The 16,620-nt window shown below is 35.1% G+C and overlaps 2 long non-coding RNA genes across 2 annotated transcripts; both read right to left on the reverse strand.

The window, feature by feature from the left end:
- Positions 1-3,700: 3,700 nt before the first annotated feature.
- LOC141652335 (uncharacterized) lies at positions 3,701-8,393 on the reverse strand. Its single transcript, XR_012547152.1, has 3 exons — positions 7,856-8,393; positions 7,015-7,143; positions 3,701-4,078 (listed from the first exon to the last, which is right to left on the reverse strand). It is a non-coding gene; the product is annotated as an uncharacterized LOC141652335 (long non-coding RNA).
- Positions 8,394-10,718: 2,325 nt separating this feature from the next.
- LOC141652336 (uncharacterized) lies at positions 10,719-13,752 on the reverse strand. The gene is made up of 4 exons (XR_012547153.1): positions 13,665-13,752; positions 13,498-13,565; positions 12,372-12,458; positions 10,719-10,916 (listed from the first exon to the last, which is right to left on the reverse strand). It is a non-coding gene; the product is annotated as an uncharacterized LOC141652336 (long non-coding RNA).
- Positions 13,753-16,620: the final 2,868 nt, after the last annotated feature.

Raw genomic sequence — 16,620 nt, forward strand, 5'->3', positions numbered from 1 at the left:
GATATTCTGGTCCTTGGGGTATCTGTGGAGATTTTAACAATGTCCTTAATTACAATGAAAAATTGGGAGAGATGTGACCTGGAATGAAATTTCTGGTTTTAGAGACTGTGTCCAATACTGTGTTCTCACTGACATCAAGGGGCAAGGCTCTTTCTTCACTTGGAACAACAAGCAAGACCCTGCTTCTAGGACTTTTTCTAGGATTGATAGATTCCTGATAAATGATGAGTGGTTGGATTTGTACCCTTCTGCCTATGCTCATTTTCTTCCTGAAGGGTTGTTTGATCACAACCCCGTGTATCATTATAGAAGGCAAGTAAGGGATCACAGGAGGCCTCCATTTAAGTATTACAATATGTGGAGTTTGGATGCTAGCTTTAAAGATGTTGTGACCTCTGAATGGATTAGGGATGTGCAGGGTACTCTCAGTTTCCAGCTCTTTACCAAGCTTAAAAATCTTAAAAAGCCTTTGAAGGAGCTGAACAGGAATAGATTCTCTGATATAGAAAAATCTGTTGGTGTTGCTAAAGCTATCCTGGATGATTTACAGCTTCAAATGCACCAAAGTCCTCAGAATCATCACATTTTGGCTGCAGAGAGTGAGGCTGCTCAGAATTATAAACATCTTGTCCAGGTTCAATATAAGTTTCTTTGTCAAAAATCTAAGCTTGAGTGGAGTAAATTTGGGGATGAAAATTCCAGATTTTTTCATAGTCATATCAGAACTAGACAGATTCAAAATAGGGTGATGTGCATTAGAGGGACTGATGGCATTCTTTGCAACAATCCTCCTGACATTGAAGCTGCTTTTCTGAGTTACTATAAGGAATTATTGGGTACTAATCAGGTCACTTCTCCTGTTCACTTTCCTACAGTAAGAACTGGCAAATTAATTACCAGGGATCATGAGCATATTCTTTTATCCTCTGTGACTGCTGATGAAATCAAAGGCCATTTTTTTTCTATCCCTGGCATGAAATCTCCTGGACCAGATGGTTATTCCAGTCAGTTCTATAAGGACTCCTGGGAAATTGTTGGAGACAAGACTGTTGCTGCTATTCAGGACTTCTTTAGGACTGGTAAGCTTCTCAAGCAACTTAACACCACCACTCTTACTCTCATTCCTAAAGTTGATAACCCTGTCAGTGTTCTTGAGTTTCGTCTAATAGCTTGTTGTAATGTTGTGTACAAAGTTATTGCCAAAGTGCTTTGTAGTAGGCTTAATAAAATCTTGCCTGATATCATTAATGAAAGTCAAGGGGGGTTTGTGAAGGGAAGGAACATTGTGGAGAATGTCCTTATTTGTCAGGACTTGGTAAGATTGTATAACAGGAGGTCTGCCTCTCATAGGTGTTTGATCAAAATTGATCTGAGGAAGGCATATGATTCTGTTGAGTGGTCCTTCTTAGAGCAAATGCTTCATGCCTTAAAATTTCCACAAAAGTTCATTGGTTTAGTTATGACCTGTGTAACCTCTCCTACTTATTCTCTGGCAGTTAATGGTAGTCATTTTGTTTTCTTCCCGGGCAAGAGAGGTTTAAGGCAAGGGGATCCTCTATCTCCCCTTTGGTTTACCCTTTGCATGGAATACTTGTCTAGGATTCTGGGAGTTGTTTCTCATCAAGATGGATTTAGATTCCATCCTCTTTGTGGTCACACTAGGTTGAATCATCTACTTTTTGCAGATGATCTTCTCATGTTTTGAAAAGGGAATGAATCATCTATTATGTGGATATTAAGGAGTTTCTCTACTTTTTCTCATGCTTCTGGTTTGACCATGAACAAGGACAAGACTGAGATTTTCTTCAATGGGGTTGCTGCTACTACTATTGATAACATCCTTCATGTGTCTGGTTTTCATCAAGTTAAGCTGCCTTTCAAGTATCTAGGGGTACCAATCAGTGCAAAAAAATTGACCAAAAATGATGGTATGAAATTGACTGATAGGATGGTTGCCAGGATTAGAAGCTTGGGTAACAGACATCTCTCTTATGCTGGGAGATTGGTTCTGGTCCAGGCTGTTCTCACTTCTCTCCATACGTACTGGGCTACTATTTTCTTAATTCCTAATGGGATTATCAAGAAAATTAATGCCATTTCAGGAATTTTTGGGGGAGGAGCGATTATAAGAGAGCCCCAAATGTGAATTGGGATGCTTGTTGTCATTCTAAAGAGGAGGGTGGTTTAGGCATTAAGGACACTAAAACCTGGAATATTGCCTTCCTTGGTAAGTATGTGTGGTGGCTTGCTCGGAAAAAGATCACCTTTGGGTTAGATGGGTCGAGTCATGTTTATATGAAACATCTTGATTGGTCGACTACAATGCTCTGCCGATTGTAGTTGGACGTGGAAGAAGATTGCATCTACTATTACCAAATTCAAGCAAGCCTACACACATAATAAGTGGTTAAATGGGGATTCTGTCTACACTGTTAGAAGTGGGTATGACTGGTTGAGGGGTACTCATTCTAAAGTGGATTGGAGATTTATCTCTTTGGAATACTTTAAATGTTCCAAAAACTTCTTTTATCTTTTGGCGTTATGCACAAAAGACTCCTCACCAAAGATAGGATGATTCGAATGGGCATCAATGTGGTGAATCTATGTGACATCTGTGGTGAGGCTCCTGAAGATCATGGTCATTTGTTCTCCAGTTGCAGGTATACCAAGCTGTGTGTGTGTATTCTGCAGAGGAAACTTCATGTTCAATTCAGGCTATGATTTGATAGCGTGGTTTTCCAAGGGTAGAGGAGTATCGAGGAATGCGAGAAGAGGTTTGTGGGGGCTTGTCATGTGGCCCTATTCACAAAAGATATATGGATGGTTAGGAATGAAGCTCGCATTAAGGGATATGTGCGAGACTGTAGCTTTGATTCAAGAGTTATTGCAGAGATTTTGAGCAGATTTGAAGCTCAATGATAGTATCTTTACAAATGATCGATCGTGTTTGGCTCCAATCTTTATAGTTCTTTTTGCATTATTTCATTCTTTGGATGTACAAAGCATATATGAGGCATTGTAACACTTGAACTCCTGGTTTTTCTAATATACTCAACTTTCCCCCAAAAAAAAAAATTGCTAGATACATTTCTTTAAGTAGCTAGATACACTTCTTCAAATTACTAGATACATTTCTTTAAGTTACTAGATACATTCTTTTAAATTACTAGATACATACCATTATTTAGCTACATACACTCGTTTAAGTTAGTTAGATACACTCTGTTATGTTAGTTAGATACACTCCTTTTAAGTTACAAGATACATACATTTACCTTCCAAGATACACATATTTGACACCTTAGATATAAACCTTTAACTTGCTAGATATACATGATATTTTAGTAAAAAGTCAGTTAACGTTTGTAATTTATAGAAAATAAAAATTTGAGGTATTGCTCTTGCTTGAACCATGGATTTTGCCAACAAGGGAAACACAAGCAAGAAAAACGCAATTTCTTACGAGAGCCGCAATTTTAACGCGCTATAATAATGCATTACAAGCACTTTCGAAGCATCGTTTTAGGCTACCAATGTTTTTTAAGCGCCTCAATAATTGTGATGGACTATCATATAGTATCAACTACTGCACTTAATAGATAACAATAATCTTAATACTCAATAAACCCAAATTCCAAATAAGCAACTTTCCTTTTGTGAAAAGTAGAAAAATTTATTCATAAACACACAAAATTACATTGTTTCTTACAAAAAGAAGCTCCACTAGCACAAACCATATCAAAAACTAAAACAAATAACCCCTGTAAGTAACAAAGTTTAGAAGCCAAACTCATGAGGTACAAAAACAATGAACTACGCTTAACCGGTTAACCCGTTATAGCATCCATTCTACACAGCATGTCCGTATATATAGCTGTTGAAGGAATTCCACCTAAAATTTTAATACGAAACTCCCTTCAGCACAAGACACCAAATATTAGAGTATCATGTAGCCATCAGACCTACACAATTACTCGTTCCAGCATTCCATGAGCAATCTCGCAGCACCAAATTCGTTTCACCAAAATCCATCCTTGTACACCTGATTCACTTGTCAAATTATGCATCCCTTAGCCAGCTGCAATTAGTAATCTACTCAGCAATTCATAACATAGACATACTTGCAACTATTCATACTTGAAAGTCACAACTAATCTGTGTACTCCTAGCCATGCCAACACTCGAGTCATCAAAGCATATGAATGAGAAGCAATTTCACAGGGTGCGTAACATAAGTGCATAACCAACCATGCCAAATATTCTTTAAAGCAAAAGTATCCAGAATTGAGGCAAGATGGTCCGATATCGAGACGAGTGAGCTTACCAAGAAATGACACACCCAAAATAACCAACTATTTTCACCTATTTATCTAGTCTACAAGGTAGCTAGCGAGAGATAGATCAGAACATGTAATTAGCCGGCCAGTGTAGTTTAAATATGGACCGTCAAATGAGTTGGTCGATAATTAAGCTGTTACTTCCTCCATACCAGACCAATGGTAACATTGACCGTTTTGCCACTATTCATGGTCGTAGGGAATCTTCGAGATTATTCTTAATCTATAAGACAAAATATAGTCATGTGAGATCTTGTTTGATTTATCATCATGAATGCTATAAGAATATCAAATTTTTATAATTTTTAATAATGCGTAACAAAAGATATTTATGTTGCAAAACGTGTCTCGACAAGTGTGAAAAAGTCAATGTTACCATTGGTGTGGTATGGAGGGAGTAATTAATAAAAGTACTATAAAACCATGACAGTTGATAAGTATTTAGGGCAAGTGGGGTAGGTCAAAGTGAAGACATTAAACATGGGTAGGCAAAATCTTAAGCACTGGTTGGTCAGCAACATAGAATTGAGGCAAGATGGTCCGATGCTAGATACATACCTTTAGCTAGCTAGATACACGCTTTTAAATTTATAGATACATATCTCTAGCTAGCTAGATACACTCATTTAGGTTGCTAGATACATTCCTTTTAAGTTACTAGATACATACATTTAGCTATTTAGATACACACCTTTTAAGTTACTAGATACATACATTTACCTATCTATATACACTCCTTTAAGTTGTTAGATACATACAAACATTTAATTAGCTAGATACACTCGTTTAAGTTATGAAAACACTCTTATAAAATTTTTTTTATGACAACACTCTTAATGAAATAGGAGATGTTGGCGTGAGATCATTTGGTTTTGATGGCCTGCACCAAGTGTGATCAAATAATACAGTTCAAACTCCTAGAACCAAATAGTTGGTGACTTGGTGCAGCTTGTCATATACAACAACAACATCAGAGCCTTAATCCCAGAATGATTTGGGGTCGGCTGACATGAATCATCCTTTAGAACCGTCAATAGGTGAACGCACACCTCAAAAAGCGAATAGAAAAGGGAAAATGAAAAACAAAAGGGGGGACGAAAATGTAATGGGGAGTCAAGGTAAACTTACAGGTTTTAAAATCGAATTCCGAATTTTTTTTATAAAAAAAATTTAAAATTTAAATCGAGAGAAAAGATTAAAATGATTTTGAAAACCGAAATAGAGGTAAGGATCCGGAATGCCTTAAAAGTAGACCAAGTACAAATATATAAGAAAGTGGTTAGTAAAAAGTGTAATAAATGAGAGAAGAACAAATAATTTAATTTTTTTTAAATTAAATAAAAACACTAAATATGTCAAAAAAAAAAACCTAACGAAAGTCTTATAACCAGTTGCCCCTCCAAAAGATGCCGCAAGCATTCAAAATGGGATAAAAAAACGAACACAAAAGCTTATATATGAAACAGAAAGGGAGAAATGGTCTATCTTATGCCGTATGAGATAGTCTAACATGTAATATGAGATCCATTAATGGTATTTAAGATTTCCAATTCAACATGCGCACCAATGATTCAAGACACTGCTCTACATAGGCCAACATCTGCCATAACTCAGTATTTAAGAGAGATTTACAACATCTTAAATCTTACAGTTTCCAACACGCTGTCAATCTCTCCAATATAGGCAGCCAGAAACAAATTAAGAAGTTCAGAATACGGAACACATCGGTATATGTTTTTTGCATTTAGGACAAAAGTGCTCTCTGGTAGAAGGGCAAAAGCATTAGAAATCCGGGATTGATCATTGCTGGTCACTACTCGGTGTTCCACACTACGCAGTTTCCCCGTGCTAACAAAAAGCATCAAAATGCACAAAATGGCACCGTGAATCTTAACCTAAAAGATTTATTTTCCTCGGGAAAAAGGAAAAAGAAGGCGTTTTTTTAAACATGAAACTGAGTGTAGACCAATCATGAAGTCTCAACTATTTAGAGTACTCTGTGTGTAACGGAGGCACAAGACGAATATCTTAGTTTACCCTCCTTCAGACTTGACAAAATGGCACTATTGAAAACTAAGCCAATCCAAAATTAGCAAATTAAAGGATAATGACCCACAACTTTATCCTGTCAAAAGTCCTAATTATCATGAGACTAAACACTCACATATGATTCAGCTATCGTCTAGAAACACATGGTATTTCTGCCCAAGTTTCAAATTGATTTACAAAAATTAATTACACACCTAATGAAAATCAAAAATTCAAATTTTAGAAATACTAGTTTTTTCGATTATAACCTAATTTTTCGCTTACAACACCATGATTTATCACAAAATTAGCCAAAGAGTGAAGAAAACGCAATATTTTAACCTAAAACTAACAAATCCTAAGCCTATGTCATGCAAGGTGATTATATATACGAAGCAGAAGAACTTAATTGTCAACACGAAGCCGCCTGAGCTCCGACACAAAAGTGGGAGTAGAACAAAGAGTGCGGCATGCAAGACTTCGTATGTCATCACGAGGGCAGTCCCGTGAGATACAAACTAGTTGTCAGAGGGCCCCACCATTAATCATGTCATTAGCATTCACTTCTGAGATTTTGAAATGAAAAAGTTTTAAGAGTTTAGGACAAAGTGTATGCATCAGCAAAAGTCGAGGTGTATAGGAAGCTTACCATGTTGAGCTTGGTGGCACAGTGCCAATTCAATGTGTCGTCTAATAGATGATGCTTCATTGTTCACATTCTGTACTATCCAAGGTAGTGCCCCATCATAAATTAGCAGTGATCTACCTGCTTTTGATCCTGAATACGGGAGAAGAGAAGAAAATAAGTATGCACCCGAAATACTCCCGCCTAATAAAGTTGGACTCTCGACAATAACAGCTAGAATTAGCATCCTGCTGGTGGAGGAGACAGAAATCTAAAAATGTGGTGGTCATTTAAATCACATAATACGAGTAATATGTGTATGTAGGTAATGCACCGTAAGTCAGTTCGCACGGGATCCCGCCAGTGTTGTTAATCACAACATTGTGCACAAAAATTTATTCCAGCTAACTATTTTGACAATCTGAAAATGAAATGTGCTTGATTCGAAGCCTGCATTACCTAAATACACATATTACTCATTCTAGATACACATATCAGTATTGTGAGATACATAAATCATACACGTATCTAGTATTATTCATACATGTATCTAGTAACAATACTTCATGTATCCACCCCATTGAAATCTTGATACATGGCAGACTTTTGCCGAGCATAGAACCTATGGCACAAATTCTCAAATTACGAGGTAAGGGGCATTGGAGGTATGTAACCCTCTTGTCTTAGCAGCACAAAATCCCCCATGAACTATGGTTTCAAAGAATCACCAGGCAAAGCCCTATTTTGAGCAATTACCATATTTAGCATATACGATAACTATTCGAATAGATAATTCAATTGCATATTTGAGATTTATCAATTGAATTGCATATTAATTACTCGAATAGATAATTGTATGTAGTACCTTGTTAAAAATGATGATGTTGAGAAAGATGAAGAGAGATGAGTGTGGCGCCATTGTTGCAAATGATGATGTTCTTAAACTTCAAATAATATTTAGTATTAAGCATCTGACACCAATCACTGCTACCTTTCAATTAATAATCACCCAAAACTTCAAATGAAAAATCTTAATTACCTATCGGCACTGATCAATCGATTTCATCAGTATCGACGATGTCAAATCCTTAATTAAAAGATGACAATCGATGCTTCATCACTCACAAATCTTTTATCACCCTCCCTTTCCATCATTAAATAGATCGGATCGCCTCAACAAAACCACCAGCATCTTCACCCTTGACAATCTCGATAAGGACGATGATGAGAACTATGCCGGAAGGAAATGAGAGATAAATAAGAATGGCGTCGGCGATGATGGCCTCGGAGCTACGCCGGCGAGATCTATGTCGGTGCTCCGGCGGCAATGGTGGTGGTGGTATGGTTCAGTGGTTGCGGAGTTTGGTGCAAAAGGTAAGAACTGAAATTTTAACGCGTGAGGGGTGGGGTTAGGATTTAAAAGAACAGCGTGTAATGTAATATGACGGCTCCTATAGAATAGTTCGTACGGTTCGTACTGAAGTTAAGTTCGTACGGGATCTCGCCCCTAGTAAATCATCATAATGAGAATCGTGAGAACCCTTAGTAAATCATCATCAAATCTTGTTCCGAAAGTTTTGATGGATCATTTACCCTTAGGTTAGTTTATTCAAACACATTTTTAGTATAGCTAAACAAATTTTTTTGACTTTATTAACAAAATATAAACTTAATGTAAAAAAATACGATTAGGTATACTAAAATGGCTATAGATGCACGAAAACGAATAGTAGGTGCATGAAAATTGTTACATGCATGAAAATGATTAGTAGGTGCATGAAAATATCAGGCTGTAGGTCCACGAAAACGAGTTTTAGGTGCGTGTAAATTGTTAGATACATGAAAAATGAGTAGTAGGTGCATGAAAATTAATAAACTATTTCTCGTCTTGATTCCGGTCAATAATTTATGCTTTTTCGACCAAGAAATATGTTACCTAGGCATAAATTTCTATGCCGAATCCAAATAAATCGTTAGTTTTTAGAAAAAAAATCCTTAAGGTAGAGTTCTCAAGGTTCTCACTATGTAGGTGGTTCTCACCGGATCTCAAATATATATATATATATATATATATATATATATATATAGTGTAAAGTTCTTATAAGTCCACCATATACCTTTGAGTCCCTAAGTCTTCACTATAGCCCTTGGATCATCCAATATGGATGGTGGCGATTGAAACCAAAAAGCACCATTAACACTAATTTTCCACTCTCTCTCCTACACATTTTAATTAATCACTAACAACATAATTAAACATTAATTCACTATATATATTTTCCACTCACTCACTTCTCTCTCATCTCACACATTTCACTACTCTTCTCTCTCAAAACCCCAAAAAATAAAAAAACCCAAGAAAAAAAACCCAAAAACCAAAAAATCCAAATAAATCATTTACTCATCTATTTCTCATTCACCACCCACCTACCACCACCCACCCAACACCACCACCGCCGCCGCCGCCACCACCACCGCCACCACCGCCGACGGTTTTTTTTTTTTTTTTTTTTTTTTAAAAAAATAAAATTAATGTTTAGATGTTGTTTTTATTTTTTTGTTGTTTTTTTTCGCAAATATCGTTTTACTATACAATCTTGTTTCAAATTTGTGAGTTTCTTTTATTTTGATCTTAGATCTACTAAAATAGATCAAGTATTATTTTCATTGACCCGTTTTTTTTTCATTTGCGTTTTTTTTTTCAATTTTGATGTTTTGGTCTTTTTTTTATATTTGTTTGATTTTAGTACTAAATCTATTAATTATGAAATCTCATAGTTTACTTTTTTGTTTCACTAGATCTTTGATTTGTTTTACCATTTTTCAGATTTGATTTTTTAAAACTCATTTTTTTTTTACTTTTTTCTTGTTGATATCACTTTTTACCGTTAAAATTACACTTTTTTCGGTTAAAATCACAGTTTTTTTCCTGTTAAAATTACACTTTTTAACGTCAAAATTACACTTTTTTCCGTTAAAATTACACTTTTTTCTGTTAAAATTACACTTTTTTCCTGTTAAAATTACACTTTTTAACGTTAAAATTACACTTTTTTCCGTTAAAATTACACTTTCTTCATTGACCCGTTTTTTCATTGATCTACTAAAATAGATCTACTAAAATAGATCTACTAAAATAGATCAAAAATTATTTTCATTGACCCGTTTTTTTTTTCATTTGCGTTTTTTTTTATTATTTTTTTTTTTTTCAATTTTGATGTTTTGGTCTTTTTTTTATATTTGTTCTTTTTCAAATTTTCATATAAAAATGGCTTAAAATGATTATAGTTACATCGCCATGTACTAAAATTACAACCACAATAAACTAAAGTTACACTTTTATGGACTGAAATTACACTTTTGTGGACTAAAATTACACTTTTGTGGACTAAAATTACACTTTTGTATACTAAAGTTACACATAAGAGGAATAAAGTTACGTATTTGTGGACTAACATTACACTTTTATGGACTAAAATTACACTTTTGTGGACTAAAATTACACTTCCGTGGACTAAAATTACACTTTTATGGACAAAAATTACACGTTTGTGGACTAACATTGTGACACCCTCACTTATCGCGGAAAAGTAAACACGTAATTCTACAGAAAAACTGACAGGATATGTTTGTAATAGGTTCAATTGGGTAAAAACCCGTAATTTTAAAACACGAACTGTTATAAAGATATCCAAAAAGGGAAGGTGTCAAACATGCAAGGTCCAAAATAAATCTCAAGAATGAAACATCGCTAAAGTCGCGAAAAGAAAGTTATACAAACCAAATATGAGAAAGGGAGACATATGTCCCTAAAATGTATGTGACATAAAAAGGGTTTAAGGGTCACAATGAAATAAAACCAGTCTAGGTCCCAAGGTTACTTTGCTCGCTAGCTCGTCCATGTACCCCATATATGCTTCACCTACCTGTCATTCGCATTTTATACAAATACGAAAGACACGATCGATGGGGAGTAACTCAGAGTTCTCCCAGCCACGAAATGTCATAATTAATATAACATGTAAACATAAGAATATGAATATGAATGACACATAGCCTTAGCATATAGATGCTAGACAATCGTGCCTATCATGTGAACAACAATATAACAACACATAGTCCTAGCATGTGAATACTAGACCGACTCATACTACACTATCATGTGAATCACCTAACATCCAGGAATCCAAACTCTATCAACCATAGCTGGCTTGCATCTCACCTTCTATGATTCATAGAATCACCATACAAGAAAGGGCAATATATCAAAGACAGGCATAAGTTCTTAGTACCGTCAATAGTCACTTTGTAACTCGAGTCTATACCACGAGGTAGAGAAGGTAATCGAACCGGTATCTTGGCTCAGCGGTTACTATTAAGAAAACATGGCCAAGAGACAACACAACCCTAGCCTAAAATCACCTTGAGACCTAGACATGCGGATACACACCACCGCACCCAAGACTCACAACTTTTTTTAAAACAAAGTGAAGTGAGTACCCTAAGGACACCACCGAAGGGTTGGCTAGTACTTAAGCTGACCCCATACTATCAAAATTAGTACCTGAGGTCATGCCCCAACTTGGATATAAATCCACTAGTCAGGAACACAAAGGCTATCAAGCAGTGAACATATACTCGTCAGAGACTATAAAGACCTATCTATGATGAAGGCCGAAATACTCACCTAGGACCTAGTCCCACTAGTCCTGACTTGAATACCTTAGCCCACACCACCCAAGACTCACCACACAAGTCAAGTAAGACACCCACTTAACCTTAAGAGGGCAAAAAGTCCTACTTACCAACCTAAATGCTAACATTCTATCATGTGAAAGGCTATATAAATGTCTATTTACAGCATACAATCCCAACAGAATCCTCAATAAGTATTCAATACTAATTTCTAATTCTAACAATATTAACCAAATTAAAGGTTTCGGGGAATCTAGGGCCGTTTTTACAATATAAAAAGCTACTTAAATCAACTAATTACAAATGTGAGATAAAAATATAATGAATGGCCTAAAACAAGAAAAAGGCCGACTATCTAATTCATTCAAAATTTCATCCAACCGAATTTTTACCCGCAACCCCAGCCCTGCGACAGGTACGGGTTAAATTGCGGCTGACCAATCACTCAATTGACTGACATCGAGTCAGTCAAAGGGATTAAGGCTCAGTTTTCGGCACAATCATCCAAACATTGCAATTATCGCTGTAAAATTCATTTCCATACTAATATGTGAACTTGTACTTACAAAAGACATGAATTTGACTCATATTTTCATGTGAAATAAACTACTCAAATAACATTCACAAAATCATACAAGAAAACAAAGAATGTGACATTTATTCGTCGAGTAACTCAGAATAGTTACCTTAAGCTAGCAAAGAGACAAGCAATAAACTTGAGAAAGCTTCTAAAACCCAAAATTACTCTTCATCTTCAACCACATATGAGTCACCTAAAATAATTATGTGAAAGGACGATATTAACGAATTATCATTATATAAAATATGAGTCGGAAATATAATTATTTCAAATGAACCAAACTAGGCGCCTAAAGAAATCCATAACCACGACTCAAGGACCGTTTGGGCAGCCCTATTTCCGCCTCAACATGACCACCTATGGCTAAGGCGCACTCACCCAAGCCCTTTGCCTAGGCCAGGCGTGCCCACGCCCGATCCCCAAATGACCACCATTATAACCCAAAATCACTTTGTGACCAACCAGTCCATAGGACGGGTTTATAACTTCAAACACAACTCAGCCCATTGAAAAGAAAACATGTAAACAGTTGGGGAAAGATCAATCGTATACAAAGGGATAGTTTTTTTAAGCCAAATTCAATAATACAAAGCGATATCTTCCGAGCGATAGTAGTAATTCAATAATTTCTAATATTAAATGCGACATGGAGTAATTTGTTCACTATTCTCAAACCTGGAAGAGTTGGGAGCGTGAGACGTCGACACTTAAATAATTGTTAATACTTATCGGACCCATCAAACAGAGACCGATTCGGTCCCTTTAACGGCTCCAAAGCCGAGTTCAAAACAATCGAATTTCCCACCCAGAAAATCGTGTTATACGATCACTCTTACGCCCCCCTTGATCCCGAAAGGCACCATTTTATCAAAGCAAAAACCGACTCAAAACAGTCCACTTTCCGTCTTAAAAAGCAGTCCCAAACTTACACCCAAATACTCTTAGTGGGTTCCGATATGAAGCTTGGAAAACAACCCACCAAACGCAAGATAATCAACAGCTATTTTGAATATGTACTCCAACATTCATGTGACTATATATAACACTAAATAATCTTATCACCAAATATCACTTTCTGTCAACTTGGGCACTCCATTAAACGAAACTAAGTCCCCTGTCTCGCCATAAAATCGTTTAGGAGTAGAACATATAAAAGCTAGTATTATAAATAACAAATAAACATATAACCCCGAATAATAATAAAAATACTAGGATCGGAAAAATCGTGTTACCTTAAACGCCCCTTATTCTTCGAATAAATGGTCCACAAGGCACGAGCCTCACCCCGGGTCTTCGAATCCTTCATAAAAGGGCAAGAAAACGGAATAAAGAAGCTAAAAGACGACACTTTTATAAGACGGCGAAAGACGAAACCACTACAAAAAGGAGACTTTCTTACCTTAAAAGGAGGAGGAAGGAAAGGGGAAGAGAATGGTACAAAAATTACGGAATTTGGTTGAGAAATGGGTAGGGATCCGAGGTTTGAAGTGACGAAAATGGTGGATGTTGATGTCGTTTTTGGTTGATGAAACAATTGCTATTGTTTTGTTGTTGCTGGTGATACACGCACAAAGGAAGGGGAAAAGAAGGGGGGTGTGGGACGTTAGGTAGATAATAATAATAATAATAATAATAATAATACACCAGCTAGCTTACTAGCTACTAATTATACGTACGTTTCTTCGTCGTTAAGAAACTTCGCTCGTTTTTAAAACCGCCTCGAGTTAATAAAATCGGTTTTTAGTAAAAGTTTCAGTAATAAAACGGAATTAATAATAAATAAATTTAATGAGTGAAAATAAAATAAACTCAGCTAGTTAACGGAAATAATACGATATCAGCTTGAATCGGAATTATTAGCGATTTTTACTAAATTAGCGGAGTTTAACGAAATTTGATAACTTAGCAAAATAACTCAAAATAGCTAATTGGATGACTTTTCCTAAATCCATTTTGAATCCACTAAGGGACGACTTTCATAAAGGACTCGTAAAAGGAACGGAAATTATTAAATAAATAAACCCGAACTAACTTTAAATAAACTTATTAATGATTATTAAAATTAACGTATCGAATTATGATTAAATTAATTAATTAGCTAAGCATATATATATATATATATAAATCGTTAAATGATGTAATTAAATTCAAAATAGCAATTAAAAGAATTTTATCCAACTTAATAAAATACGGGGTGTTACAAACATTACACTTTTATGGACTAAAATTACACTTCAGTGGACTAAAATTACACTTTTGTGGACTACAATTACTCTTTTGTGTACTAAAATTACACTTTTATGGACTAAAATTACACCCTCAATGAACTAAAGTTACACTTTTATGAACTAAAATTACACTTCCGTGGACTAAAATTACTCTTTTGTGGTCTAAAATTACACTTTTATGGACTAAAATTACACATTTGTGAACTAAATTACACTCATAAAATAATAAAAGATATACACTATCAATTTATTAAAGTTACATTTTAGTGGACAATGATTGAAATTGCACAATATTAATGACTCAAAATAAATAAATTGTGTAACTAGTGTATCACCAAAATTCTATAAATAGTGTATTTTCAGACCAAAATTGTATTTTTAGTCCAAATTTAGTCGTAAATAATGTATTTTTAGTCCAAATTTAGTCGTAAATAGTGTATTTTTAGTCCAAATTTTATATTTTCAGTCCAAAATTGTTTAATTTTAGTCCAAATTGTATAACTTTAGTCCAAATTTGTGTAACTTTAATCCAAATTGTGTAAATTATTAATAACTCTATTAGTCAGTCCAAATTGTCCAAATTGTGCAACTTTAGTCCAATAAAAATGTAACTTTAGTCAATTGAGAATGTAATTTTAGTCCATTGAGAGTGAAACTTTAGTAATTGAGAGGGTAACCTTAGTAGAGATAAGTGTAATTTTAGCTAACAAAAGTGTAATTGTAACAGACAAAAGTGTAATTTTAAGCAACAAAAGTGTAATTTTAGCTAATAAAAGTGCAATTGTAACAGACAAAAAGTGTAATTTTAAGCAACAAAAGTGTAATTTTAGCTAACAAAAGTGTAATTTTAACAGAAAAAAGTGTAATTTTAAAAGAAAAAAGTGTAATTTTAAAAGAAAAAAGTGTAATTTGAACAAAAAAAAGTGTAATTTTAACAGGAAAAAGTGTAATTTTAATAGATCCTAACAAGGCGAGATTTATAAAATATAAAACTAGAGAATATAATAATAAGACGATATTTTAAATACCAAATCTGAAAAAAAAAAATATAACACCACAACATTAAAGATCTAAAACTTTAATATTTGAAGGTTGTACAATTTTTTTTAGAAAAAACAAGATCCAATAATACTAGACCTAAAATAATAAAACCAACATTAAAAATAAAAAAAACCAACATAAAACCAACAATACTAGACCTAAAATAATAAAAAACCGAAATAAAACCAACATACCTAAAATAATACTAGATCTAAAATTTTAAATAAAAAACAAAAACACAAACACGAAATTTTAAATGAAAACAAAAAACAAACACGAAATTTTAACAAAAAAAAAAAAACAAAAAAAACGAAACACCAACAACCCCAATAATATCTGGAAAAAAAACCGAGATTAAAAAATTCACAAAACAAAAAACGAAAATTTGAAAAAAAAATAAACCATCTGAAAAAAAAAAATAGAGTAAACACACCCCAAATCTGGGAAGAAGAAGAAGAAGAAAAAAAAAAAGAATAAACAAACACACACAATGACCACTGACCAGACGCAAGAAAAAAAGAAAAAAAAAACAAACGAGGAACCAGATCTGGTAAGGAGGAAGAAAGGAAAAAAAAAAGACGGAAGAGAGGAGTAGGACCGGCAGTGGTGATCGTCTAGGTTGGTCGCGGTTGGCAGTGGTATTGGTGGCGGTTGGAGGTCGTGGTGGTTGGGCAGTTGTGGGGTGTTGTGGCCGTGGGTGATGACCGGTGGGGGAGGGTTGTTGTGTGGGTGGTTCGGGAGGGCGGTTGTGGTGTGGGTGGAAGCACGATGAGGGAAGCGCGACAGAGGGGAAGAGGAGGCGTGTGGGGGTGGGTGGTGGTGGCCGTGGGGGTAGGTGGCGGTGGTTGGTGGGGTTGGGTTGGTGATGAATTAATTTGGGTTTTGAATTAATTTGGGTTTTTGAGAGGGAGTAGAAAAATGAATTGTGGGAATGAGAGAAAAGTGAGTGGAAAAATAAATTATGTATAGTAAATTAGTGTTTGATTAATGTGGGTTAGTAAAAGTAGAGAGGGAGAGTGTTTAATTAGGATTAATCTCCTTTTTTTTTGCTTTCAATCCTTGCCCTTCATCTCCCTCATCCAATGG

Source organism: Silene latifolia, chromosome 4 (genome assembly GCF_048544455.1).
Source record: "Silene latifolia isolate original U9 population chromosome 4, ASM4854445v1, whole genome shotgun sequence".
Lineage (NCBI taxonomy): Eukaryota > Viridiplantae > Streptophyta > Magnoliopsida > Caryophyllales > Caryophyllaceae > Silene > Silene latifolia.